At 55.9% G+C, this 24,591-nt stretch overlaps 1 protein-coding gene across 6 annotated transcripts in view; it reads left to right on the forward strand.

The window, feature by feature from the left end:
• Positions 1–24,591, forward strand: part of SP6 (Sp6 transcription factor) — a 73,959-nt gene that overhangs the window by 33,726 nt on the left and 15,642 nt on the right. Inside the window, exon 2 of one of the 6 annotated variants that reach the window (XR_004683209.1) lies at positions 16,845–17,098. The exons of the other annotated variants lie outside the window; for them this stretch is intronic. The gene's annotated coding sequence lies outside the window, so the exon portion shown is untranslated. Of the gene's footprint in view, positions 1–16,844; positions 17,099–24,591 lie in introns of those variants that run through there. 6 annotated transcript variants of the gene reach the window in all.

The following is a 24,591-nucleotide window of genomic DNA, read 5'->3' on the forward strand; positions in this document are numbered from 1 at the left end:
ACACCTAACTCCTGCTGAGCCATAGCAGAGGGCTTGGCTCGCTAACACTGCACTTCTGTTTTCACTTCTGACCCCTGCTGTACTGTGAGCTGCAGTGGAAGGTTTGAGGCCTGTACAAGAGGACTGGCAGGAAATGAATGCGGAGTTAAAAAATGAATATTTGCATACAATTACATCTACATAGGACTTGTTTATGTAGACCATACATTCTGTTCCCATGTCATTTTTCAAGTTAAGATTGCTTCACTGTCAGGCCAAGGACTCCACCCCGGTTCAGTGACTCAGCTGTATTAGGGTGCAGGGAGTTTTGGGGGGGGTGAGGTTGAATATCCTGCTGGGCCACTGCCAAACCTTTTGTGGGACAAAAGCGGGGGCAGCTCTGCTGCTGCTCTCACCCCAGAGGCCCCATCATGAAGGCAGCCCAAGTGGGGGGGTGCATGTGTGTGGGTGGGGGAACAGGGTGCAAAAACAGAACTTGGCAGCCCTTGTGAGTTACTTGAATTGGTCTCTTTTAAAGACCGCCATTGCCTTGTTTTGTTCTTTCTTTCGAGGCTCTCTTGCTCCTTTCTTACCAGAAGCATAGCTGAGGAAGGGGGCACTTTCTTTTTTATTTATTTATTTATTATTTTTTTTAAATTTTTTTTTTTTTAAAGATTTTATTTATTTATTTGAGAGAGAGAATGAGAGAGAGAGAACACATGAAAGGGGACGGGTCAGAGGACGAAGCAGACCCCCCGCCGAGCAGGGAGCCCGATGCGGGACTCGATCCCGGGACTCCAGGATCATGACCTGAGCCGAAGGCAGTCGCTTAACCAACTGAGCCACCCAGGCGCCCAAGGGGGCACTTTCTAAAGACAGGAGCCCCTTATACTTTTGCCAGGACCGTTGGAGTCTTTGAGCCTCATTTACAACCCCCTAAAACCACCATACAACTTCTCTTCCCACAGGGCGCTGCTTTCAAGAAGGCCCCCACCCTCATGAGGGGAAGGAGGCCAGGCGGGCAGCCTCTAATGTCCACTTTCTCCCTGGCTGCACTTCAGACTCCCTGGAGAGCTATTCATAAATTCTGAAGTCTAGGTTCCATCCCAGGTGGAGAAAATCAGAATCTCCGGGGGTGGGACCCCGGCGACCCTATTAAGTAGTTAGTTCCTCAGGTAGCCAAATGTCTCAGTAGCCCAAAGATATCTGTCGACTGTGGGTGCCAAGTGAAAAACTGTGAACAGTCTCACCCTCCTCCCTCCCCCACTTCTGTCCCTCCCCTTCCTGAATTTCACCCCTGCTCCCCCTACCTGCCTTGGTCTTCAGGGAGCCAGGGCTGACAGGTGGTTCCCGCTGTGTCTCACCCGCGATGGGCCTGGAGGCAGGTTCTCTCTCTCTCTCTCTCTCTCAGTGATATTTCCCTTCTTGTTTCTAACTACTCTCAGCCTCTTGTTCTAAGCGGTTGATTTCTCTCTCTTTCTCATTTATGCCACCCCTTAAAGCCCCACGTTTATCTTGTTCACCCCTGCCCCTCTCCCCCGCCCCCCACAGCACACTGCTTGCTGTAGGGTAGGTGCACGGTGATGTTTGTTGACTGACTAAATGACTGCATCCTTTTAACACTTTTCGTGGATTCCCTTTTCTGCCAGGCCCAGCTTCCTCCACCTCCATTTCACTTCTCCTTCCCGGTCTCCCTCTTCACCTCCTTCCCTCTCGATTCTCCCCTGCTTTTCCTGCTTCCTGACACCCTCCCTGGCCTCTTTTGCATGTAGTTGCCGCATCTCATTCATTAGTGCATCCATCCCCAAGGATGGGCAAGAGCACCAGAGGGAGGGCGGGACGCAGAACTGCAGTTTCTGCCCTTAGGAAGCTCCAGATTCCTTCTGGGGCCTTCTGTGAAAGAATGGTGCAGCGGGTGCTGGATGTCCAGAAGCTAGAGGAACGTCAGTGTCCCACCCTTGACTATCTGTTGGTCCTCACTCAGCACTACAACCCGAGCTTTATTGTTTATTTTTGAAGAGTTACAACCAATTGAGCCTTCGAAAGCCAGCTCATTCTCCCTTAAGGATCTTCCCAGTAGCCTCTGCTTCTCCCATTTCCCTCCTCTGGTTTTCCACATTCTCATTCCTTCTCTTTCCACCTACAGAGAAATCAAAGTTGCAGACTTGTCGAACCATCCCTGCCACTCCTACTTGCCCAGAGAAATGTGGGACAAACAACTAGTTTAAGTGAAGCCTCATTACTTTTTTTCTCCCCAGCCCATCTATGATTTCAGTGATCTAAGTTTCCTTAGTCTTCTATGAGCACGAAACATTGATGGAGGCTGTAAAGTGTATCTCTCTATTATACTCTGGCAGCTACCCCACCCCACACCCCAGGGGTGCGCACAGAGCCACCCCTTTCTCCACTGTCCAGGGATGCTGCTCCTGACCCATGCCCTGACTTGTCAGCTCCCTCTGTCCCTGGTTCCCCTGCCAGACCCGATGGCTGGCCGCCAACTGCCATGGAATCTTCCAGCAAGAACATTCCACCCATCCTTCTCCACAGAGTTCTTCCTTCTTACCTGGTTCTTTCTACCCCCTCGTCCCCTTGGGATGAGGTCTGTGGAGCCTCAGGAAGAAAGGGCAGGCCCTCCTTCCCCCCTCCTCCCTCCTCCCTTCCCAGGGAGCAGCCCTTTAGGGTCGAAAGCACCTGTGCCCGCGCAGCCTTCGCTTGTCGCCACTAGGGGGCGTCCAAGGCACTTCTAAAAGCAGGTGCTGGCTTTTTATTTTTATTTTTTATTTTATTTTATTTTATTTTTAAAAAGATTTTATTTACTTATTTGACAGAGAGAGAGGGAACACAAGCAGGGGAGTGGGAGAGTGAGAAGCAGGCTTCCCGCGGAGCAGGGAGCCCTATACGGGGCTCGATCCCAGGACCCTGAGATCAGGGCCCGAGCCGAAGGCAGTTGCTTAAGCGACTGAGCCACCCAGGCGCCCCGGTGCTGGGTTTTTAACCTTACTGGAAGGGAAAGGCGAGCATAGAAATTGAGTTTAGCAAGCATGCATTGAGTGCCTACTGTTTGCCAGGCCCATGCCCTGCTTCCCCTGGAAAGAGGGTATGTTCTAGCTGCTGCAAAGACTCCTTGCAGAGGGGCGCCTGGGTGGCTCAGATGGCTAAGCGTCTGCCTTCAGCTCAGGTCATGATCCCAGGGTCCTGGGATCGAGCCCCACATCGGGCTCCTGGCTCAGCAGGGAGCCTGCTTCTCCCTCTCCCTCTCCCTCTGCCTCTCTCCCTGCTCATGCTCTCTCTCTCTCTCCGTATCTCTGTGTCTCAAATGAATCAATTAAAAAAAAAAAAAAAAAAAAAGACTCCTTGCAGAGCCATTTGCCTCTTCAAGGAATCAGTTCCTACCGACCAGCTCATCTTCCCATGTCTGGTAACATTCTCCTATCTCTGCCCCAGCCTCTCGCCTGCGCTCAGCCCCTCTCCACCCCTCCTGATCCAAAGACCGCAGCTCTGTGTCTGCTTCTCCGGGTCCAGGCTTCCCATGGCAGACGGGAGACGTTCCTAGGGACAAAGTGAAGTTCCCCAGGTGGGCCCTGTCTCCCTCTCTCTTCTGGGTCCCTGACCCCCTCCTGTCAAAGCCCCATCTTGGTGGCCATCACTGGCCTCCTGAGGCTTCCCCAGACGCCCTGAGTGTGGAGGATGTGGATTCAGTGAGGCCATCGGCTGGGATGCTGGGCTCAGGAACATCACTTCTTCACCTGGAAGCGCCGACCCAGCCAGCAGAGACTCAGGAAGTGGGTGACGGGGTTGGCAATGGCAGTAGCGATGATAATAGTAATAATACACTGGGGCCCACAAAATGGCTGCAAAATACCCCCTAATGATCACTTGTATTTATAGATCTCCTTCCCTTCCAAGACACTTCAGAGCCATTGCCCAGTTAAGCCTCCTAGCTTCCCTGGGAGGGACAATTAACACCATATTTTATGGCCAGGGGAAACCGAGGCTCTAAGAAGGTGGTAGGGTTGGCTGAGGTCACACAGTGCATCAGCGGGAGCCGAATTGGTAGAGTGGCCCTCTGTCCTTGCTTCCCTCTAGATCCAGACCCACCTAGGTGTGTGTGCCTGAGAACACACTCACACGCACGCATGCACGTGCACCCGCTCAGTGTCCATCCCTCCACCTCGGGAGAAGCTGGAACAGGGGCAAAGGATTGCTGCCCGGGGTGACAAGGAGGGAATCCGGGTAACCATGGAGGAGGGCTTCTCGGGGCCAGCCAAGGCTCCAGGGGAATCTCTCAGGTCTACCAGGGTGCCAGTCAGGATCCAGGCTCTCCAGACTTCAGGACGCATGAGGGAAGAAATGGGGCTGTCTGGGTGCCCGCACAACATGTCCCCGGGATAGTGCCAGACATGCATTCACCTGGGGGACCCCACTCATCCCTTCCAGCCACGGTAGTGGGGACGGCAGTGCGATTCCAGAAAAGAGACGTGGCCACCCTAGAGAGGAGGGAGGCCCCCCCAAACCGTAATGACCCTTATTTGGCCTACACAAGAAGACTCTGCTGTGGACAGGAACAAGGGGAGGCAGGGAGAGACGGTGCCAGGCACAGGGCTGACTCTCAGTTTCAAGTTCTCACCGAAAAAGTATAAAAGAAATAAGGAGGGGCGCCTGGGTGGCTCAGTTCTGCCTTCGGCTCAGGTCATGATCCCAGGGTCCTGGGATCGAGTCCCACGTGGGGCTCCCTGTTCAGTGGGCAGCCTGCTTTTCTCTCTCCCTCCACTGCTCCCCCTGCTTGTGTGCGCTCTCTCTGTCAAACAAATAAATAAAATCTTAAAAAAAAAAGAAAGAAAGAAAGAAGGAGATGCTTTCTAGTCTGAACTCAGGCATGGAAAGGGGGAATGTGCTTTTTTTTTTTGCAGGAGGGCACACGGCTATCTAATCTAAAAGCTTCCTGGCTACACAAAATCGTGCCCCGGAGCAGGTGGTGGAGGAGGGCAGTGAAGTAAAAGTGGGATGACGTTTGGCTAATCTCAACACCGTTCCAGTTGGCTTGGGCGCTGGGATTGGGGCGTCATACCTCCGTGGGTGGGTCCCTGCTCGGGGAGAGCAGCTGCGGAAACCAAGCTGACCACAGCCACGGCCTTGCCTGGATACTTCAAGTCCCTGATCCTTGACTGGCCCCCACCTCCCAGCTCCACTCCTGACTCCTGTCTCGCCCCTGACCCCGGGGCCACCAGGGCCTGGGCCTGTCCGTCCCACAGCTCCTGCTTCCCCGGCTGAAACTCCAAGGCTCCACATTGCTGGGAGTTTACTAGGGCTCCCAGCTGGGTCCCAGCTTTGATCTGGCTTCAAAAAATAAAAAGCAGTATGAGGAGAGTAATTTTCCCCGACCTGCTGGGGAGGAAGGCGGGCTGGAGGCAGGTCCTGACCAGCCCGGCCCACTCCTTGAGCCTGTAGTCTGAAGCTGGGGCGGGGGTGGGGGGGGTTGGGGACCAGGGGAGCAAAGCCATTTTCCTCTCTGACTTCCTTTCCCTCCCTGCTAGAACCCTGACCTCAAGTGAGTCTTCCTTCCCTTCCCTGCTTGCCAATCAGCAGAAGAAAGGACGAAAGGAGAATATACCTGGCTCTCCCTACCCACCTTCTACCCAGCACTGGGCTCCCCACCCCAATGTCTCCCTTGCTGGGCTAGATTAGAGCAGTGCCCTGCTTGGAAGGACAGTGCCTCTGTCCTCTCCCCACTTGGGCCCCTGGCCTGTTCCCGGGGAGTGCTGACCGACCACTCAGGGTGGGGCCTGGCCATGGGCAAGTCTGTGCCCACCCGGCTGGGCACCCGAGACATGACTCAGTTGGCCGTCTCAGCGCCAGCTCTGGTCTTGGGAGGCCGGACTAGGGGGTGGGGAGGGGAAGGCCAGACTGGAGAGAGGGTGGGTCAGCCTTTGATGGAGTTCCTCGCCGTCCCTCTGCCTATAGCACTGCAAGGCTGGCCCAGGATTTCCATCTTCCGGCAACCCCCACCCTCTGGCCCAGTTCAAAGGCTCTAGCTCCTCACCTGTCCTGGGATGCTCCCCCCGGGGCCCTTTTAAGTGGTTAACAGCGCACCCCTCCTCCACCCAGCTGAGGTTCAGGGCTGATCCATGAAGGTGCAGGAGACGTGGGGGGGACTTAGGGTGATGGGGTGCAGAGTCCAGAGTCTGGGAGGAAGCAGAAACACAGCATTAAACCAGTTGAGCTGCCCCCAGTGATGTCAAGCCCTAGACACAGCTCCGATGACTACTAAATAATTCTTTCCTGGACGGGGAGAGGAGCCTGGGGTCAAGCCTGAGGGAAACTTGGCAGCTGAGTTTGGTGGGCAAGAGCTGAAGGTAGGGGCTGGGCTGGGCACTTCCTGCTCATGAGACTCCCAGCTCAGCCTCTGGTTCATTGGCTTAAATGAAAGCTGGTCACCAAGCGCAGGGTCACCGAGCTCTCTGTATTTTTGTGTCCTTATTGTGCCATTCCTGTCTCCCTTCAAGGAAGACTCCTTCCTACCCCACAAACATACTCTGAAAGTGTTCCGTAAATCTTGGGACTCTTCCAGAATTGGCCAGAACCCACCCTCCCGTCCTGCCCCCACTTCCTGGGAGAAGGGGCCATGGGAACACAAGCATCCAAGCGTCAGTCCCTACCTCCAGAAGGAGGCCCCTTCTGGAAGTCACCCCCCTCCCTCCACCTGGCCCCAGGCACCTCTCCCTGACCTGGGGGCAGAAAGGAGAGTCCGGGGTGGGGGAGGAAGTTGGGAGTCACCTAGTCTCCAGGTGGGGCGGGGTCCCCACAGCGATAACCATCTTTCTGGCGGTTCCAACCTGTTCTATTGGTGAGTAATTTTTTTTCCTAGAGGAGAAAGGTGAAGGCCTTGGTGGGGAGTTATTCTGGCTCTGAAGTGTCCTTGCAGCTCCCCAGGCCCCCTCCAGGCCTTGTGCAAGAGCCGTAAATCTCTCACCACCCACAGGCCTGGGGGTGCCTGTTGCTCAGCTTTCAAGTCCGGAGGTTTTTATGCTTTTGCTCCTCTGTGGGCTCCACAGCTCCTGCCTGGGGCCTCTCCCCAGCCTGTAAAAATCCAGTCCCATAAATCTCAGCTGCCCCCCTAGGGGCCAAGCCGCCTTCCTCCCACTCCACTCCCCACCCATAAGCATCCCCCCCCCCCCCCCCCCAAGAGATGGCAGACGGCATAGCAGGGGCAGGAAAAGGAGGCTAAAGGACTTCTGAGGGCAGCAGTTGGGTGAGGGGGTTTCTGGAGAGTCCCACTTGGCTCTGCAGCATTAGCCACTGCCTGGCCGGGTTTGGACCTTATAACTGAATGGTCTGTTGTGACAGCATCCAGCGCTGGAGGGGCTTCTGCGGGGCTCTGGTGGGGAGGCCTATTGGCCTCCGCTGCCTGCCGGCATCCACCTGAGCCTTTTCAGACAGGCGGCTGTGTGTCTGCCAAGCCCCTGGGTGCAGTTGGAGGTGGCAGGCAGCCCAGTGACTGTGCCACTTTCCTGGATCAAAATGGGGAGCTTGAGGAATGGGCAAGGGGGTAATGGTGCCCGCGACGTGGAGGGCCACACATGACTAGCACGGTCCAGTAGATTCAGTAGTAAAACATAGTTCTTAACTTCCCAGTCTGATGGGAGACACTGGACACTCGGCCGGACGGGACAGAGAGGAGGGCCTCAGGTGACAGGGCCTGGGGTGTCTCAGGGCTGGGGCCGGCAAGGGAGGGATGGGCTTGGGCCTGGGAATTGGTGGCTGGAGAAAGAGGACAAGGGGAGAGCTGCAGAGGAAGCAGGGTGGCTGGTTCCAGTGGAGGGAACAGTCTGTTAGAAAGTTCCCTGGCGGAGTTGCGGTGGGGGGGCGATGCTGGGGACAGAGCAGGTTTGCGGGGAAGGTGAGGAGCCCATGCCTGGCTCTGCCCTTCCTGGAATCAGAGCTGCGAAGGGAAGAGCTGGGAAGGGAAGAGCCGCCCTCCTCTAAGCACTTCATGCGCACGTAGCCCGACTTTACAGATGAGAAAGCTGAGGCAGAGCAAGTCTAAGGAATGTGCCCGGGATCATCCGGCTGGATGATGGCACAGTCAGGATTCCAGCCTAGGCAGTCTGGCTCCAGAGCCAGCACGCTCCATTTCGGCCCCCTAATGCAGAAGTAGACGGAGGGCACTGTCACCCAGGGCAGAGGGTACCCTCTGCGCCGCCTCCCAACTCCCACAGAGGCCAGCAGGCGTGTTGTCCTCTTTGCTCAGGGAAAGAGCGGTTCTGGTCCTCTCTGGGGGCCCTCCGCCTCCTGGGGCCCGCCCACCTTGGAGGCAGCCCCAGGGACTAGCGCCAGCCACCCTCAGGAAACTGGGCCCCAGCAAAAGTGAAACTGCCTCGGCGGGTTTCCCGCCCCCGCGGAGGGAACCGGGGAGCAGCCTCAGCTGGACAACAACCAATTAGGCACTTTTTATTGCCCACTCTGTCATAATCCTCCGAGCTTGGCCGGGATGAAGAGGAAATGGGATGGCAAGGAATTCCAAGATGCCTTCAGAGTTCACGCCAGCCATCCCCTTGCTTCCGGGTCGGGGGGCCATGCCCCATGCCATCAGGAGAATCTCCCTCCAAGTGAGGTCCTCAGCCCTGGAAGTCAGCAGGCCTCTGTGTCCAACAAGAGTCCTTTAGCCTCAGAAAGGGGTGTTCTTTTTTCTTTTCTTTTTAAGATTTTATTTATTTATTTGAGAGAGAGAATGAGAGAGAGAGAGAGCATGAGAGGGGGGAGGGTCAAAGGGAGAAGCAGACTCCCTGCTCAACAGGGAGCCCGATGTGGGACTCGATCCCGGGACTCCAGGATCCTGACCTGAGCCGGAGGCCGTCGCCTAACCAACTGAGCCACCCAGGCGCCCAGAAAGGGGTCTTCTCTTGTCCTTTGCTGAGCAACTCAGGGAAGAGGAATCCCATCCTGTTTCTTCCCAGGACAGGGTCAGCAGGAGCTAGCCTCCCACGTAGGACACGGATGTGGTTGTGGAGGCCTCTGGTGGGTGCTCCCCAGGATGGGGTCATCGGGGGTCAGGGGAATTGCTGATTTTTCCTTAGTACCATCAGACTCCTCTCTCAGACTGGCAGCTCCCAGAGGACAGTGGTCTTGTCTCTTCCATCAGATTGAAAACCCCTCAAGAAGCTGTCTTTGCAAGCGAAAGCCTGGTTTGTACTCTGCCCTTTCCCTCAGTTGCCCAGAGCAGAGCTTTGTCCACAGTAGGTCACTCCTGCTGTCCATACAACAATGACTGTGGTCTGGCCCAAAGTGGGCTGCCTTCTGGGCAGGAAGTGCCACCACCACGGTCTGTCACGGCCTTCATTGCCCCATCTGTAAAATGGGGGTAATAATAGGACCCACCTCAGCGGTTGTTGTGACAATTATAAAGAACGTGTGCGTTCCGGGCCCGTACTAAGGGCTCAGTAAATGAGAGCTCTTCTTAGCTCTGGGGGCCGCCGATGCAAGGGAGACAGCAGCTTTCGGCCCATCAGAAGTCAGGATGGGGGTGCCTGGGTGGCTCAGTCGTTAGGCGTCTGCCTTCGGCTCAGGTCATGATCGCAGAGTCCTGGGATCGAGCCCCGCATCGGGCTCCCTGCTCTGCAGGAAGCCTGCTTCTCCCTCTTCCACTCCCCCTGCTTGTATTCCCTCTCTCACTGTGTCTCTCTCTGTCAAATAAGTAAATAAAATCTTAAAAAAAAAAGAAGTCAGGATGGAATTCCAGCAGCCCAGGCTTAAAACGGGAAGGCCGGAAGCCAGCCAGCCTGGCAGCTCTGTGAGCATCTCTGGCTGAGCCCCAGGTGGACGGACCAGGTCCATTCTCTCCAGGAGAGAGCAAGGAGAGCTGTGATCAGCATGGGCCACCTCGGGGACCCGGAACAGAGAGGGCAGCAATGAAGGGATTTCAGGTTAGGACCCTACTGTCAAGGCAAGTGGAGAGTAGGGTCCGTGTGCTTCATGGCTTCAGAAGACCATGGCAGCATCTTTGCCAGGGTGCTGGGGGTCTCAAACCCAACAGAGATGCTTATCCAGCATGGTGGAGGGTTGGGCATGGATGGACACTGTGACCTCTCCCAGACCATGGGTTCTAACATCACCTGAAGGAGGGGAGGGGACAGAAGGAGGTGAAAACATACCCAAGCTGAGCACATTCATCTTCCCTCTCATGGCTAGAGACACGCTCCTGGGTTCAGAGTGGTCCACAAGCTGCCTCACATATCCATACTGCCTGTCTTCAGGGAGAAGGGGGTCTCAGGTTTGGCAGTTGCTTTCAGGAAGGGGAGGCACAGCCTCTCCAACTGGTTCTGCCCTGAGGAAGGACCCTGGGTGGGGCTGAGCAGGTTGACAATTGGCACGGAGCCAGGGCCCTCAGGCAGGCAGGGCAGGCAAGTGGGAGGAGGATGGAGCACCGTGCCATTACAGAAGAGATGGGACAGACCCTGCTGGCCTCGGTCTTGGGCCTCGAGGGGAAAGCAAGTAGAACAAGGAGGTGGGGCTGGAGGAAGGCTCTGAGGTTCTTGGGAGAATCTTGGGGGAAAACGCTCTCTCTTCTTCCTTTCTTCTTTTCAGTTTCAACTTAAAAGTTGCCACAGTGGGAACCTTTCCCCTTTGCTTACCTTTGTAGTGACCTGTTCACTGAGTGGAGAACTGAACGTGCCTCCCGTCCTTCCCCCTCCCCCACCGGTGGGCAGGGGGGCCTGTGCCCAGTGCTGGAAGTAGGTGCAAAAGGCCACCCCTTCAGGGAGCTGTTGGTCAGATAGGGGAGACATGGTTCTTGACCACAAAGATTTCCCAGACTGACAGGGGAGATAGAGCATGTCCCTGATTCAACAAGAGTCCAGAAACAAGGACAGACAGCAAAGAGATGGAATTCTTGAGGTGGTGTTCAGAGACTGGGAAGACACTCTAGGGAGCTGGCTGAGTGCAGTCAGTGGGGAGAAGCTCCTAGAAGAGAATGTGAAGTAGATTTAGGGGGAGAGTCCAGCGAATGCCATTTATCCTTAAACCAGGCCCATTTGTCCAAAAAAGAAACTGCCTGGGACTTCACAGTAAATCAGAACATCTGAGCCAGGATTCCAAGTTGCCCCTTTTCCCCAGGGGGAGGAGGGCGCTAGGAGAAGGTGGGAGGTAGGGAGGGCTGGGAGACAATCAGGGGACCGGCTGAAATGGGAGGACGGGGAGGGGGGGGGAAGCGTGTCATTTTGGTGAAGTTCCTCCCTGGCCTGTGGATGAACCAAAGTCACTTAAATGAAAAAGAAAGAGAGGCGAGTTGAACAGGTCCCTGTCTGGCCGCTGTGAGTCAGGGAGACAGCCCTCTGATCCTATGAGCCAAATCCCCAAATCTCTGGGGCTTTCAAGGCTTCTTAGGTCTAGCTTCAAAGCCACCTCCAAGTAGGGATCTGCCCCCTCCCTGACCTCCCTCTTTTCCTGCCCTTTCGCTGCTCTCTGACCTCTGACCCTGGGGCCTCCCTGGAAAGCTGAGTTACTTCTCCCCCTACCCAGATTTGGGGTAGACCTGGATAAAAGGGACAGAACGAAGGGGCTGTGTACCTGGGCACAGGGCAGGGAGCTGGAGAAATCCGTGTTTCTCAGCTGATGGGAGGCCTGGCCAGGGCTGGACCCCACTCTGATAGCCACAGTGGAACTGACCCTTCATAAGAGGCTGCTGGCGTGTGAGCGCCAGGGGGGTGGGGCAAAAGAGGAACTAACGTGGGTCCCCAGAGCCCCCTCTGTGTGGGTACGAACTGCCATTAGAGGAAATTCCTTAGAGGGAAGCACTGCAGGGGCCCAGGAGCCTTCTGCTCTGGGTCTGAGCCTCTAGGGACCTCAGGGAATCCCCCATCAACCCCCGCTCGGGATAGGCCCATGTGGGGCCGGCCCAGAGGTTCTCCTCAGGCACTTCCCAAGTCAAGACACTTGAACTGCCCAACCTCTAGGTGGTTATGGACCCTCTGAAGTGGCACCTAGCCCATCCACCTGTCCCTGGGCACCTTCATGGAGGTGGGTCTCCTTGCAGAGCCAATGGCTCCTAATGGCCCGTGAAGACAGGGTGGGACGTGGGGGGTGGGCAAGGAGTGGGATGTGTGTTCCCCGTCTTGTTGGGAGAGAGCCCCTGGACACTCTCTCCCAGCCCAGGGGAGCAGGCACACAGGCCTGTGCCTGACTGTGGGGAAGGCTTGGAGCCTGGCTGAGCCCCAGTCTCAGGAGGGAGGGAAGAGGGTAGTGAGGGGGTGGGATGGCTCTTCCGCCCGGTAGATTAGGGACTCTGAGACAGGAGAGGGCCTGTCACCAGGCCCATAAATAAAGCAGCTGAGTCTCTCCCTCCATCTGTGTTTATCTGTCTGGCCTCGGGTTTCCGGGAGAGGAGATGTCTTAGCATCCCCAGCATCAAACGCCAGGCGCTGGAGGGGAGGAGGGGCAGCCTCCTTCCCTTCGCCTTGCTCTCACCCTCTATTTCTCTTCCTCAAATCCCTTCCTCTTGGCCCCCTTCTCTGTAGCCTGGACACTGAGACCAGGAGCCCCTCTGAGACCAGGCAGGTGGGGGGGAGTGTGGTCAGAGGGGTCTCTGCTAGGCAGTTCTGCCATCCCTCCCCATTGGTGCTCACCCTCTCTGGACTGTGGAGAAGGTTACCTGGGGCCCCCAGGGAGGTGAGGGGTAGGAATCAACAGGGTGTGGGGGCGGGGGGCTGAGTGTGCAAACTCCTAGTCTGTGAGGGGCGGCATCAGAAGAGGGAGGCAGGCCTGTTTCTTAGTGATGAGGGGAGACCCTGCATCTCTGCTCCTACCCCAGCTGACTCTCCTCTCAGCATCCTCCTCCCCTCCCTGCCTCCCCGGGGCTCTGTGAGAGCTCCAGGCCATTCTTACAACCCAGAACATGCCACCAGGGCTCTTCCAGTGTGGGCCCCCAGACCACCTGCATCGACGTCCCTGGGAAAGAGAAGGGGAAATGCTTGTCTAAATGCACGGTCCTGGGCCCCATAGATTTTAGATTTTATTTATTTATTTGACACAGAGAGAGAGAACAAGCAGAGGGAGTGGCAGGCAGAGGCAGAGGGAGAAGCAGGCTCTCCACTGAGCAGAGACCCCAACGACATGGAACTCCATCCCAGGACTCTGCGATCATGACCTGAGCCAAAGGCAGACACTTAACCGACTGAGCCACCCAGGCGCCCCGGGAGCCTTCATTTTAATGAGCATCCCAGGTGATGCTGGTTCAGTCCAAGCTTGAGAACTGCCCCCTCGTGCTCTCTGAGGGCAGGCTCTCTTGTTCTCCACCACATCCCCAGCACCCAGCTTGGGGCCTGGAACATAGTAAGTGTTCAATAAACATCCACCGATTGAATGCATTTCTAGATGGTGACTACCCCCTCCTTTCACGCCAGGCAACAACCCCAACAACCCCAATCTCCCTCGAGGAGTGGGGGAGGGGCCCCAAGTTCCTGCTCTCTGAGGAGTGGTAATGCCAGAATATGTCAGCCGGACCCCCCCCTTCCCTGGGTCACAGGTCTTTAACCCAACACATCTGTATATATCACTGGCACGCCCAGAAATACTCTAATCACAGGGATTTTAGGCCGGTGGGAGCTCTCACTAGGGCAGCCCTGGCCTCTCAGCTCTCCTCAGAGAACACAAGAACCACAGCCTCCCTCACCCATCCTCCGGGAACAAGAAGTGGCAGGAGGCCGGGAAGGGGAACCTCACAGAGAAGGAAAAGTACCGAAACTGAAAGAGGAGCCACAGCTAAACGAGGTCTGGGGGAAGAGGAGAGCACACCTGTTGCACAACTCAGGCCAGCGACTCCTGGAATTTTCCAAAGGACTAGGCATCCCAGCCAGGAATGCCCGAATAAATCACTTCTCCTCTCTAAGCCTCAGTTTCCCTGAGCGTCAAATGACCATCTCTGGAAAGAAAGGCGAGGCTCTTCCAGATGAGGAGTCCTCTACCCTGGGGCAGGGCCACTCCGTGTTGCTGCCTCTTCGCAGCCGGCTTGCATTGCATTTACATTCATTTGCTTGGACTGGACCAAAAAAAGTGTAGTCTGCAGATGAATATAAAGCGGTGGGGTTCCAAGGTGAGGAGGCTCCCTGAGGTGGTGACGGAGATGTGGAGGAGGGAAGCACGGGAGGCCGCCCGCAGCTCGCATGGGCCCCTCAGGCTGACTCTGATAGGCTTTCCAGCTCCAGAGTGGAGAGGGCAGTCTGGGACTTGAGGAGCCCAGCATTGCAGACGCCAGGACGTCTGGGAGGGGAGAGAGCAAGGGACCCAGGCATTCTGGGGGGTAATGAGGCGGCCCTGAGGGTGAAGGGCAGCTGAGCAGGGCTCTCAGGCCTCCCAGGGAGCCTGGAGCCAGCCCCAGGAACGCACCGTACGGCAGATGGCAAATACTTGCCCTGAGGCCCTAGAGAGGGACTGGGAGGCTGGAGGCTGAGAGAGGAGGAGGAGGAGGAAGGGGACGAGGCAGAGTGCTGGAGCAGTTTCCTGAGCAAGGAAGAGGCGAATCACTCCTGGGCAGGAGAGGGTGATGGCGAAAGCGGCCGCCCTGGCTGTTGCTCGGGCTTGAAGGGGAAGCTGAGAAATGAGAAATCGGCCAGTGGAGACCTGGGAAAGGCAGGCTGTCTGGGTCCCTCCCCACTGTCAAATGGCTCCTGCCAAATCCAGGCTGGGGCAGATAGAGGAGGCCGAGTCCTCCACCCTAGGGAAAAGTCCTAATCTGATGGCAGAGACACAGTCCCACCCCGATGGGGGCTTTCTGTCCCAATGACACAACTCAAGTCCATGGGAAGTCCTTAGTCTCATGGAGGAGACACAACCCTTGCCTCCATCCTGGGGTCGGGTGGTGGGGGACACAATGGGACACGATACATATTTTCAAAATTACTTAGAAGCTCTTTCAGCAACATAGCAGCAAGGCAAACATAAGGGACAGCTGTGAATGCTGGGCCTTTCATAGACGGAGGGGACCCCAACATAAAGGAGCAATTAGTTTAGTAGAATTAATCAGAGGAGGCTCCCTCAAGTGGATTTTGAGTGAGATTTTGAAGATGGAGAAAGACAGGGGTTCGGGGTTCATCCTTGGTTGGCCTGGGGCAGTGAGGGTAGAGCTGGTGAGGACAAAGAAGGGGACAGTTGGCTCATGGGCCTCTGGGCAGCAACCCTGGAGGGCCGCGGTGCAAAAAGAGGACTCCACATCTGGAAGAGCCTTTTTTTTTTTTTTTTTCCTCCAGAGATGGTCATTTGACATTCAGGGAAACTGAGGCTTAAGAAGAGAAGTGACAGGATTGACATTCAGGGAAACTGAGGCTTAGAGAAGAGAAGTGACAGGATTGAGGTGACCCAGCAAGTTAGGGGCAAAGCTGAGACCAGAGAGCAGATTTTAGGGCTCCTAGTCCTGCTCTCCTTTTCCTCCCCCAGCTGGCATGCTGATAACCTAGGGCCGTTGTCAGAAGGTTCTAGGAGCCCTGCTATCCTCCAGGTGTTTTGTTAGAACAGGGGAAAGTACCTGAATCTCTTAAGGCCTCTTTTTCTCCATCTGTACTTTGGGTTCTCTCATCAAGGAGGGGGAAGTCCTTGGCAGGAAGGTTCCTCATGATTCCAAGGTATTGGTAGGACTCGCTAACAGTTTTCCTGAAGCAAACATGGGTGGCTGGAGAAGGAGAGGGAGACCAGCAGAGGCTGGGGTACCCCCAGCTGATCGGGCATGCTCTGCTACCACAGGGGCCCCGATCGGATGATTTTTGAGGGGTGGGGGGAAAGAGGACCAATTTGCGTTTGATTTGCATATCAATTGCGTGAATTCCAGGCCTGGCCACGTGCTCTGGAATCTCCCTGGCTCCCGCTCCCTCCTCTGTGGTTTCCCCACCTGCCTGAGAGGCTTCTGGTTGCCAGTTGTGTGGCCACAGCTGGGGAAGGGGGCGGGGGGGTCAGATGTTGGCCACTGGCTTCCCCCCGGAACCGACAAAGCGCCTTCCACGCTGCAGCGGGCGCCCCGGGCCCTCCTGGCCTCTCTCCCGTGGGGTGCCCAGGAGGCCTCCCCTGAGGCCTTGGGGGAGGCTCCCGGCTGGCTGAGGGATGGCTCTAATCATGCCCAGGGCCTCCTACCGCTCTGCCTTCCGAAACGTGGACCCCCTCTGAGGGTGACCCAGCGGGAGCCCCTCGGGCCCTCCCCTGCTCACAGGGGGCTGGTGAGAGCGGCCCCGGCCCCCCACCCCGCCCCCCAGCGCCCTCAGCGGAGGCCGGGTGCTCAGCGGCAGTGGGCCGGCGAAGGGCTGTCCCCTCCCACTGGAGCCAAATAATTGCCTCCTGCTTTGTTGTGTGGTGTCTGGGGCCCGGGGCCTCTCATTTGTGGGGACGTGCTGTGGCGAGAGCCTCCCTGCGTAATTACCCTCCTCCCCATCGCCGCCGCCGCCGCCACTGAGCCTCCTGCGTCCGCTGGGCCTTACTCACCCCGCCGGCCTGCAGCTCCCCCCACGGGCCCAGACGCGGGGAACTCCCCTCCCGGGTCCCAAACTGTCCCCTTCCGGCAAGCCGCCGCTCGGCCTCCCCTTACGGCCCCGGAGCCGGGGTGGGCGGGAGCTGAGCCGGCGGGGGTCGGTCTCCCAGACGGGGACCTGAAAGAATCTTTCTGGTCTGAATCCACCCCCCACCCCCGTCCTCAGCCCGGGAACCGGACCCAGGACTGGGCTCCGGGCACGCGCCTCGCGTTGCGCAACATCTGGACGGGCGTTGCACCTGTCGGGACTTGCTCCCAGTTAGGCTTGGAGCTACCTGCGACCCCGATACCTGGGAGAAAACACTCCACTCTAGCTTCTTTTTTTCCTACTTCTCGGTCACCTGTTTACCTGTTTGTTGTAAAGGAAACGGAGAAGAGAGAGCGAGCCGGGGAGCTAGCCCGGGAGCCTGAGACACAGCCACGCACCAAGGAAGAAACAGAGCGACACTCCCCAAGATAAAGGGGGGAGACTCCAGCAGAGAAGCAGAGACCCGGGCCACAGAGAAGCCTGCGCAGCGAGCCAGAGGCGCACAGAGAGGAAAGGACGGAGAAACGGAGAGGTTTCCGTTTCTCTTAAATGGAGACGAAAAAAGAAATAGAACGGACAAATATAGCAAACCTCTCGTTTCTTGTTATATTTTATTAAATCTTGGGTAACTCTTGGCGAATAGACCACTGAAGTTGCATAAAGGCTGGACTTGGAGGGGAGGTGGGAGGACAGTAGGAAGCAGCGTGATGAGCCAAGACAAATTTTGAAGAGAGTCACATATCACAAAGGTTTGTACACAGTAGGCGCTCGATCATAATTGATGGCAGAGGACCCCTCTCTTCTGAGGCCAGGACAATTCAAAATTTAAATGGCAGCAATGGGGGGTGGGGTGGGAGGTGGCCTGGCTGGCTCAGTTGGAAGAGCATGCAACTCTTGATCTCCCAGTCTTGACTTCAAGCCCCATGCTGGTGAAGAGTACTTAAATAAATAAATAAAGTTTAAAAAAACAAATAAGTGGCAGCAAGAGGGATGTAGGATGGACTTCTGGTGGAGGGACTTTCTGAGCATAAGAACCATTCATCAAACAATAAATGTTTTTAGAGCTCCTACTATGTGCCAGACACTGTTCTGAGTGCTTCTGATACAATTAGTGAGCAAAACGAACACAGATCCTTGGGAATAGTTGAGGACGTTATGGACTCTGCCTGCCGGCAGGAAGGTCACAACAGTACAAATCCCTCTTCTCAGCATGTTGTAGGGGAGCTACTTAGAGAAAATGAGTTCTGGGAGGGCTGGGATCTGCCAGAAAATTCTAGAGAAGGTGAGCTCTAGACTCAATCATGGAGCCAGGCAAACCAGTGGAGACCAGGTCACCAGGGGAACACCCACCGAGTTCAGAACAGGAAAGGATGGGCACCTCCTGAGGTCACTTTTAACACAGGCAGAGTTTCAGTATCTGGTATGGCTGTGGGTTCTGGAGTACCAGCTAGGAAACCCGGACATTTAGGATCCCTTCCAGCAGGAGATGTGATGTCAGGAGCAAGAACCTTCGCTGTGTTCATGCTTGGTTGAGGGGTTCATTGCAGTGGGACACCAGCAAGCCTAGGACGCTGTAAGGAGGACTCATCTCTAGGCAGGTCAGTATTCAAAGCAACCTTCATCTTTCTCCTGGTTCTGTTCTCACTCTCTCCAAGGATTTCTTAACGTCCCTGTTATCAGGAAGCTGTCCCTGAAGGTCCAGCTCAAAGCCCTCTCCCTCAGCGGCAGTGAAGAATGTAATGCTTCCTGCCTTTTCCAGGGTTAGAAGGACAAAGAAGCAAGGATGTCATTTGATGAGGTGGGGACCAAAGCCTCCTTCACAAACACCCCTCCACCTCTCCCCAGCTGCCTCTTTTAGGCCCTGAAGCAGAGGAGGGAGATGAAAGGGACAGAGCTGACCATGGGTGTGTGTGTGGGGTGGGGGGGAGGGTGGGACCCGACTGGGAATGGATTTCAGGAGCAGATAGAGGGGGTGGGGCAGAGGCAAGCAGGGATCCTGGCAAATCTCATTGGCTCCCTTAGCATCAAAGCATCCATTGGCTTTCAGCAAAGTAGAACTGATTAGTGTTTGTGTGAGTGTTGGGGAGGGGTGATAGGGAAAGGGGTGCAGGATCCTATACCAATATGTTGACTCTGCACAGCTCCACATTCCCCCACCCCCTGCTTTTTACCCACACACACATAGTCAAGAAATTCTCCAGGAATCTGGCCTCACCAGGTTTTCATTCTGGAGTGACCCCTGTGATCTTCCAGCTGAGGAAGGAGACAGCTGTGAGAGCCCCTTCAAGGAATCATAAAACAAAGTTTTGGTTTGATGTGTAAAAAAAAAATTTAACGTGAACATTTATTGAACTATGACATGCAAATAGAAAAATGTCATAAATATACGATCTCAGTAAATTGTAAGTAAAATGTGGGATAAACTTTCACCAAATGAACACACCTGGGTGACCAGCACTCAGCTCAAGGATCAGAACATTACCACTGTCCCAGGCCCTTACTGTGCCCCCTTCTGAACTAAACTGCCCAAGGGTAATAGAATCGCTGACTTCAAAGAACGTAGGTTTTTTTTTTTTTTGCCTATTTTTGACCTTCATATGAATGGAGACATGTACTGTGCACCCTTGTGTCTGGCCTCTTTCACTCCACATGGTTGTGAGATCCAGCCTTTGCTTGAGTTTGAACACATCTGTGAGGAGAGAAATGGGATGTATCAGAGACTGGCCTCTGCAGGTCTCAAACTTAGGCTCCCTTGAGATCCTCTGTCCTCGAACCTTTCCGAATTTGGTGTCAGCACCCCCACTTCACCAGTCCTCTAGAGTCCCAGGTCCCAAACAGGATGAACATTCTGGGAGACCTTGTCCTCCTATCCAAGCTGGGATCTGGGAACTGTTGGTCCCAGACCACACCCCTCCAAAGGGACTCCAGAGGAAGTCCCCGACCTGGGCGGGGTTAATTAGATGGCGCTTTGAGATCTCAGGATGAAAGGACTGCCTAGAGCCATTGTCCTTGGCCTCCTGTCCAGCTTGGCGGGGGAGGGGAGGACCCTGTGCCCTCAGGCCCCAGAGATGGGGCAACAGCCTATGGGATTGGCATTGCCAGGCTCTGAAGGATTCTCTGTTCTGAGACGCTCCTGCCCAAAGAGGGTGCTCAGGGCTGAGATATTGGGGAGTGGGGAGTCCAGGGCCCACACCCCTGGGGTCCGCCTCTCCGCCTCCCGGGCAGCACCCAGACAGCCCGGCTCTGGTGCCGTGTGTGGTTTCAGGATAAGCTGCCGATGCCACCCAGAGCGCCCTGCTGACAGACAAGGATCTCACCCGCTTTCAAAGACGCCCTTTCATCTGCCAGGGCTAATTACACCTGCAGAGCAGAGGAGAGGGCACTGGAGCCAGCCCCCTCCCTCTTCCCCCATCCCAGCTCCCAAGCCCCCTGCCTCAGGAACCCTTCTCCTCCCTCCCTTCTGCCTGTTCTAAAGCTCTGGCGGCAGCCTCGGCACCTGCCAATTAGGGCTCCTCTAGGGACAAGTGGCCCTGTCTTCTGGGAGGGAGGGTGCCTGAGAGCAGAGGCTGGGAGGTGGGCCTGTGTGTGCACCTGAGGGGTGGGAGACGGAGGGTGTGGGTAGCATTAGGAGGGTTGCTGAGAGGCACCAGGGAGTAGGTGAGGGCCTTGTGGGTGCGAAAGTTCAAATCTATGACGGAGCTGGTTTAATGGTGACCATGAGCACGTGGGCTCTGATTCAGGCAGCTCTGGGTTGGAATCCGTGTTGCACTACTTTATTAGCTGCATGACTTTGCGTGTTACTTATGTAAGCCTCAGTTTTCTCTCCTGTAAAATGGGGATATGCATGCCTACCTCACAGGGTGGTTGTGAAGAATAGATAAGACAATGCACATAAAACACTTGGCCTCTAGCAGGGGTTTATTTGAGTGTGGGAAAGTTGCCACTTTGCGAGGGAAGGCTTTTTGGACCCCCAAGACTTAGTATGTCTCCCCAGTTCTCTATGCTTATGCCTCTTCCAGCACGTGATACTCTGCTTTGCAGTGATCTGTTTATTTTTTTTAAGATTTTTTTTATTTATTTGACAGAGAGAGACACAGCAAGAGAGGGAACACAAGCAGGGGGTGTGGGAGAGGGAGAAGCAGGCTTCCCGCCAAGCAGGGAGCCCGATGCGGGGCTCGATCCCAGGACCCTGGGATCATGACCTGAGCCAAAGGCAGACGCTTAATGACTGAGCCACCCAGGCGCCCCTAAATAAAATCTTTTAAAAATAAATAAATAAATAAATAAATAAATCTTTAAAAAAAATTAGTTCCAGTCTCCCTTCACCATGTGAGCAAATCCGCTGAAGCGCCACGTTGTGTCTTCAGCCCCGCCCAGGAACGTAGCAGGTGCTCAGTACACGGGCTGCAGCGTGGGAGTAGAGAGTGTGATAGAAACGCATGAGCGAAGGGCTCCTCTGGAGTGGGGGAAGGCCTTATGTCAGCAGGAGAGTGTGTGTGGCCACCGCGTGCGTGCCAGCAACACAGCGAGGGGGGCATGGGCCGGTGCATGAGCGTGTGCACCCGCGTGTGCCCTAGAGGTTGCCGCGGGTGTATGAGTGGAGTGATTCTGCAGCACTTGTCTGCACTGGGGTCTGAATGAGCCTCTCAGTGAGGGATGCCCCAGGAGGGCGTGTGGGTGAGTGAGGTGTACATGCACGTGCGTGCGCGCGCGTGTGTGTGTGTGCGTGACGGCAGGGGATCCACCTGCATGATTCCGTGCGGAACTCTGTGCAAGGAGCCATATCCACCCACGTCTGCAGGTGTGAAGGGCGGAGGGGAGGAACGTGCAGGTGGCTGTACCTGAGGGTCTGATTAGGGCTTCCAATGGGGCTGAGCTCTTTAGAAGCAGACGAGCTCCCCAGTCGGAGGGCTTCTCCCCTGCCAGGCCCCCAGCATCAAGGCTGGGAGAGAAAAGGGGTAAGAGCCCATTCCTTCTCCACAGTGGGGTGAGTGGGAGGCAGCCACCACCCTAACATCACAGTCCTCCACATCCCTCCTGGTCCAAGGGACCAGCTGAGCTGCTGGTGTTGGGTTTCTTTGGGAAGCCCAGGAAGCTGGGTGGGTCTGGGGAGCCAGGGTGGGAGAGTCAAAGCTCCCTGACTGGCGAGATGAGCAAGTGGCCATCTGCCCTTGCACAGGACGCATAATTGCACACTTCCCGTGTTGTCGGTGGGGTTCTGCACTCAGGCTCTAGGTGGTCCTATTACCCAAAAGCAAGGAAGTTCTTCTCAGTGTCTAACCCAATCCTCCATATTCCAGGCCAACCTGGGCCCTGCCCTCCCATCGTCAGAATCCTTACCTAGACATGAACCTTTGATCATGGGTATTCTGATCCTCAGGCCAAGGGGCCCAGCCATCACGCTTGCCCCCCCTTTTCCTTCTACCTAAGCCTTGTCATTTCTCTTCACCTCCCTGCATCCCCTCCTCCGACCCTGTCCATCTCAGGAAAGGTCATTCCCCAAACTCATCCTGACAGCAGGTCCTTCTGGGAGTCTGACCGACTTCCCTGATGTTCTCAGGCCCTGTTAAGGGGCTGGGTGCAGGGGGACCCCTCTGGCACAGCACAATGAGATGGGGTCTGACGGCTGGCTGAGGTCACTGGAGCTGATGTACGTCAGCAGTGGGTGTGGATGTCCCAGCTGGTCGTTCAACCTCCCTTTCATCCTTTGTTCCTGCCAGCCTGGCCCATTCCCACTGCGGATTCTCGGATTCCCAGCGTGGCGTGTCCGATGAGCCACAGTCTTCGCCCTGACACGATCCTCTCCCAGCCCTGCCCTCTGCTCACCTCCTGCCTGTCTCTCTTCCCACCAGGGGGAAACCACGGGGCAGGGGGGGGGGGGATTGCTTGTGGTCTCCCTCCTGCCCCTCTCCTTGCCAAGCCCCCACTGGCCACTAGGGGAATTGTGGTTGGACCCAAGGAGGACCTTCTAGGGGTGTTACTGAGTGAAGAACTTGGGCAGGTGGTAGGCCCCACTTACCCTGGGAGCAAGAGTGCTGGCCAACTAGTTGGGAGGGAAAGGAACAGTGTGCCCCGGGGGCAGAGAGGTGGGCTGGGTGACTTTTCCCGTCTCCCTTCCGCCCTCGGACGCCATCTCCAACGCTTTGCTCCCCACAGATATCTGGCTGCTCCAGTCTGGCAGCCAGTCCCAAACATTTCTCCATCCACCCTGGCTTAAAACTCGGTTTCCACATCACTGGAAATGGCTGCCACTCTTGGACCTTCCTAGGTGCCTGCCTGTCCTGGCTCCCAGTCCCTTCCCAGGCATGCCTCCCCAACCTGGGTCCATCTTCCTCCTCATCTCCAAGAGTTCTGCAGCTTAGATTTTCTACTCCAAACACCTCCTCACATCTTCCTTCTGTCCTCCAGGAAGCCCTCACCGGGCCTTGCTTCTTCCTTCGCGCCTTGGCCTATCTCCCCAGTCCTGATGCCCTCCCCCCTTTCAGCCAGAGTCTGCCAGTGTCTCTCCTGGCATGTGTGCTGGCTCTTGCTGAGGTAAGCCAGCAGTTCTCAGAGGATGGGGTTTGGATCTCGCCCCACCCCGATTAGAAACACCCCAGAAAAGTCCATGACAGCGGGACTTGAAGAGGTGAGGGAGGGGATGAGTGTGATTATCAGGGGGAGGTGCTGAGAAAGAACTGGCAAGCAGAAATAAGAAGTGTGTCTCCCCTGAGCTCGGGCCCAGGTTGCAGGGCAGTGAAGAGAAAGGAAGAGTTAGGAAAGCGTAGGGAGGGGTAGGGTGGGAAGAGAGAAAGTCCCACGGCTCCTGTGGTGGGTCTGACCAGAGGTTCCCTGGAAGAGTTTACCGAAGCAAGGACTTTCTGTGGGAGCCCATCGTGGAGGGAAGAGGAAACCTGCTCCATCCGCCCGTCCCCTCTTTCTACTCGCCTAGCAGTAGGATTCGGATGCCGTGGACTGACTGGAGCAATCCAGAGTCGTCAAAAGTGCTAAAAAGGGTCGCCTGGGTGGCTCAGTTGGTTAAGCGACTGCCTTCGGCTCAGGTCATGATCCTGGAGTCCCCGGATTGAGTCCCGCATCGGGCTTCCTGCTCAGCAAGGAGCCTGCTTCTCCCTCTGACCCTCCTCCCTCTCATGCTCTCTGTCTCTCATTCTCTCTCTCTCAAATAAATAAATAAAATCTTAAAAAAAAAAAAAAGTGCTAACAAAAGTCCCCAGGCAGCCTCCAATCTTGGCCTGGAAGAGAACCCACTGGATTCTAATCCTGGATCTGCCATTAATTAATTTGCTGAGTGATCTCTGGCAAGTTCCTCAGCTTCTCTGGGCTCCCCTTTCCTGTCCCCGCCCCCACCCCACCCCAGGAACAGGTGCCTGAGGGAGGAGGTGGAGCCTCCTCCAGGCTGGCTCTGAGGCAGGAGGATGGATGAGATGACCTCCTGGGTCCCTTTCAGCGCTGGGGGTTAGAGCCAGTGGGATGGTCCTGGGCCCTTTCCCAGGTCAGTGGAGGAGGCTGATGAGGGGGATACTGGGCTATTTCATTCCTGATGGGAACATTAATCTCTCCACACCTTCTTCCTACCCACCCCCAGAGCCTCCCACTGAATCCCCTCCTGTGCTCTGGGCCCCCTCCCCTGATGCTCCCCATCTTCCTGCCCACCTGGGGCTTTGCATGGGAGTAAGAGCAAACCCTGGGGAGAGAGACTAGCCCAGTGCTCCTGATGAGCAATAATTTGTTTTATGACAGAAAAGGAAATTGTCTTCAGTTTCACAAGAGCGAAACGAATTCGTTTGAAGTAGTTTGCCCTGCGGCAGGCAGGAGAAGGTTTCTCTCCGAGCTTGCCTTCGCTCTCTTCTCCCCCCCTCTCCCTCTTCCCTTCTAATTACTGCAGCTTCCAAGCTGTTGGCATGAGTCGATGCCAGGCTGTCAGATGCCAACTGCCCCAGGATCTCACCTCTTGGGTGTGGATCGGGGAGATGGAGCCGCAGGAACAAGGTGGGGTGGCTCTCAGTTCAGCCTCTGCCGGGCTGAAGCCTCACTTGGCACCATCACCGAGGATGGAGGAAGGCTGGGGCAGAGGGCGGCTCGC

The sequence above is a fragment of the Mirounga leonina genome, unplaced genomic scaffold, assembly GCF_011800145.1.
Source record: "Mirounga leonina isolate KUSES-001 unplaced genomic scaffold, KU_Mleo_1.0 Mir_200, whole genome shotgun sequence".
Taxonomy (NCBI): Eukaryota; Metazoa; Chordata; class Mammalia; order Carnivora; family Phocidae; genus Mirounga; species Mirounga leonina.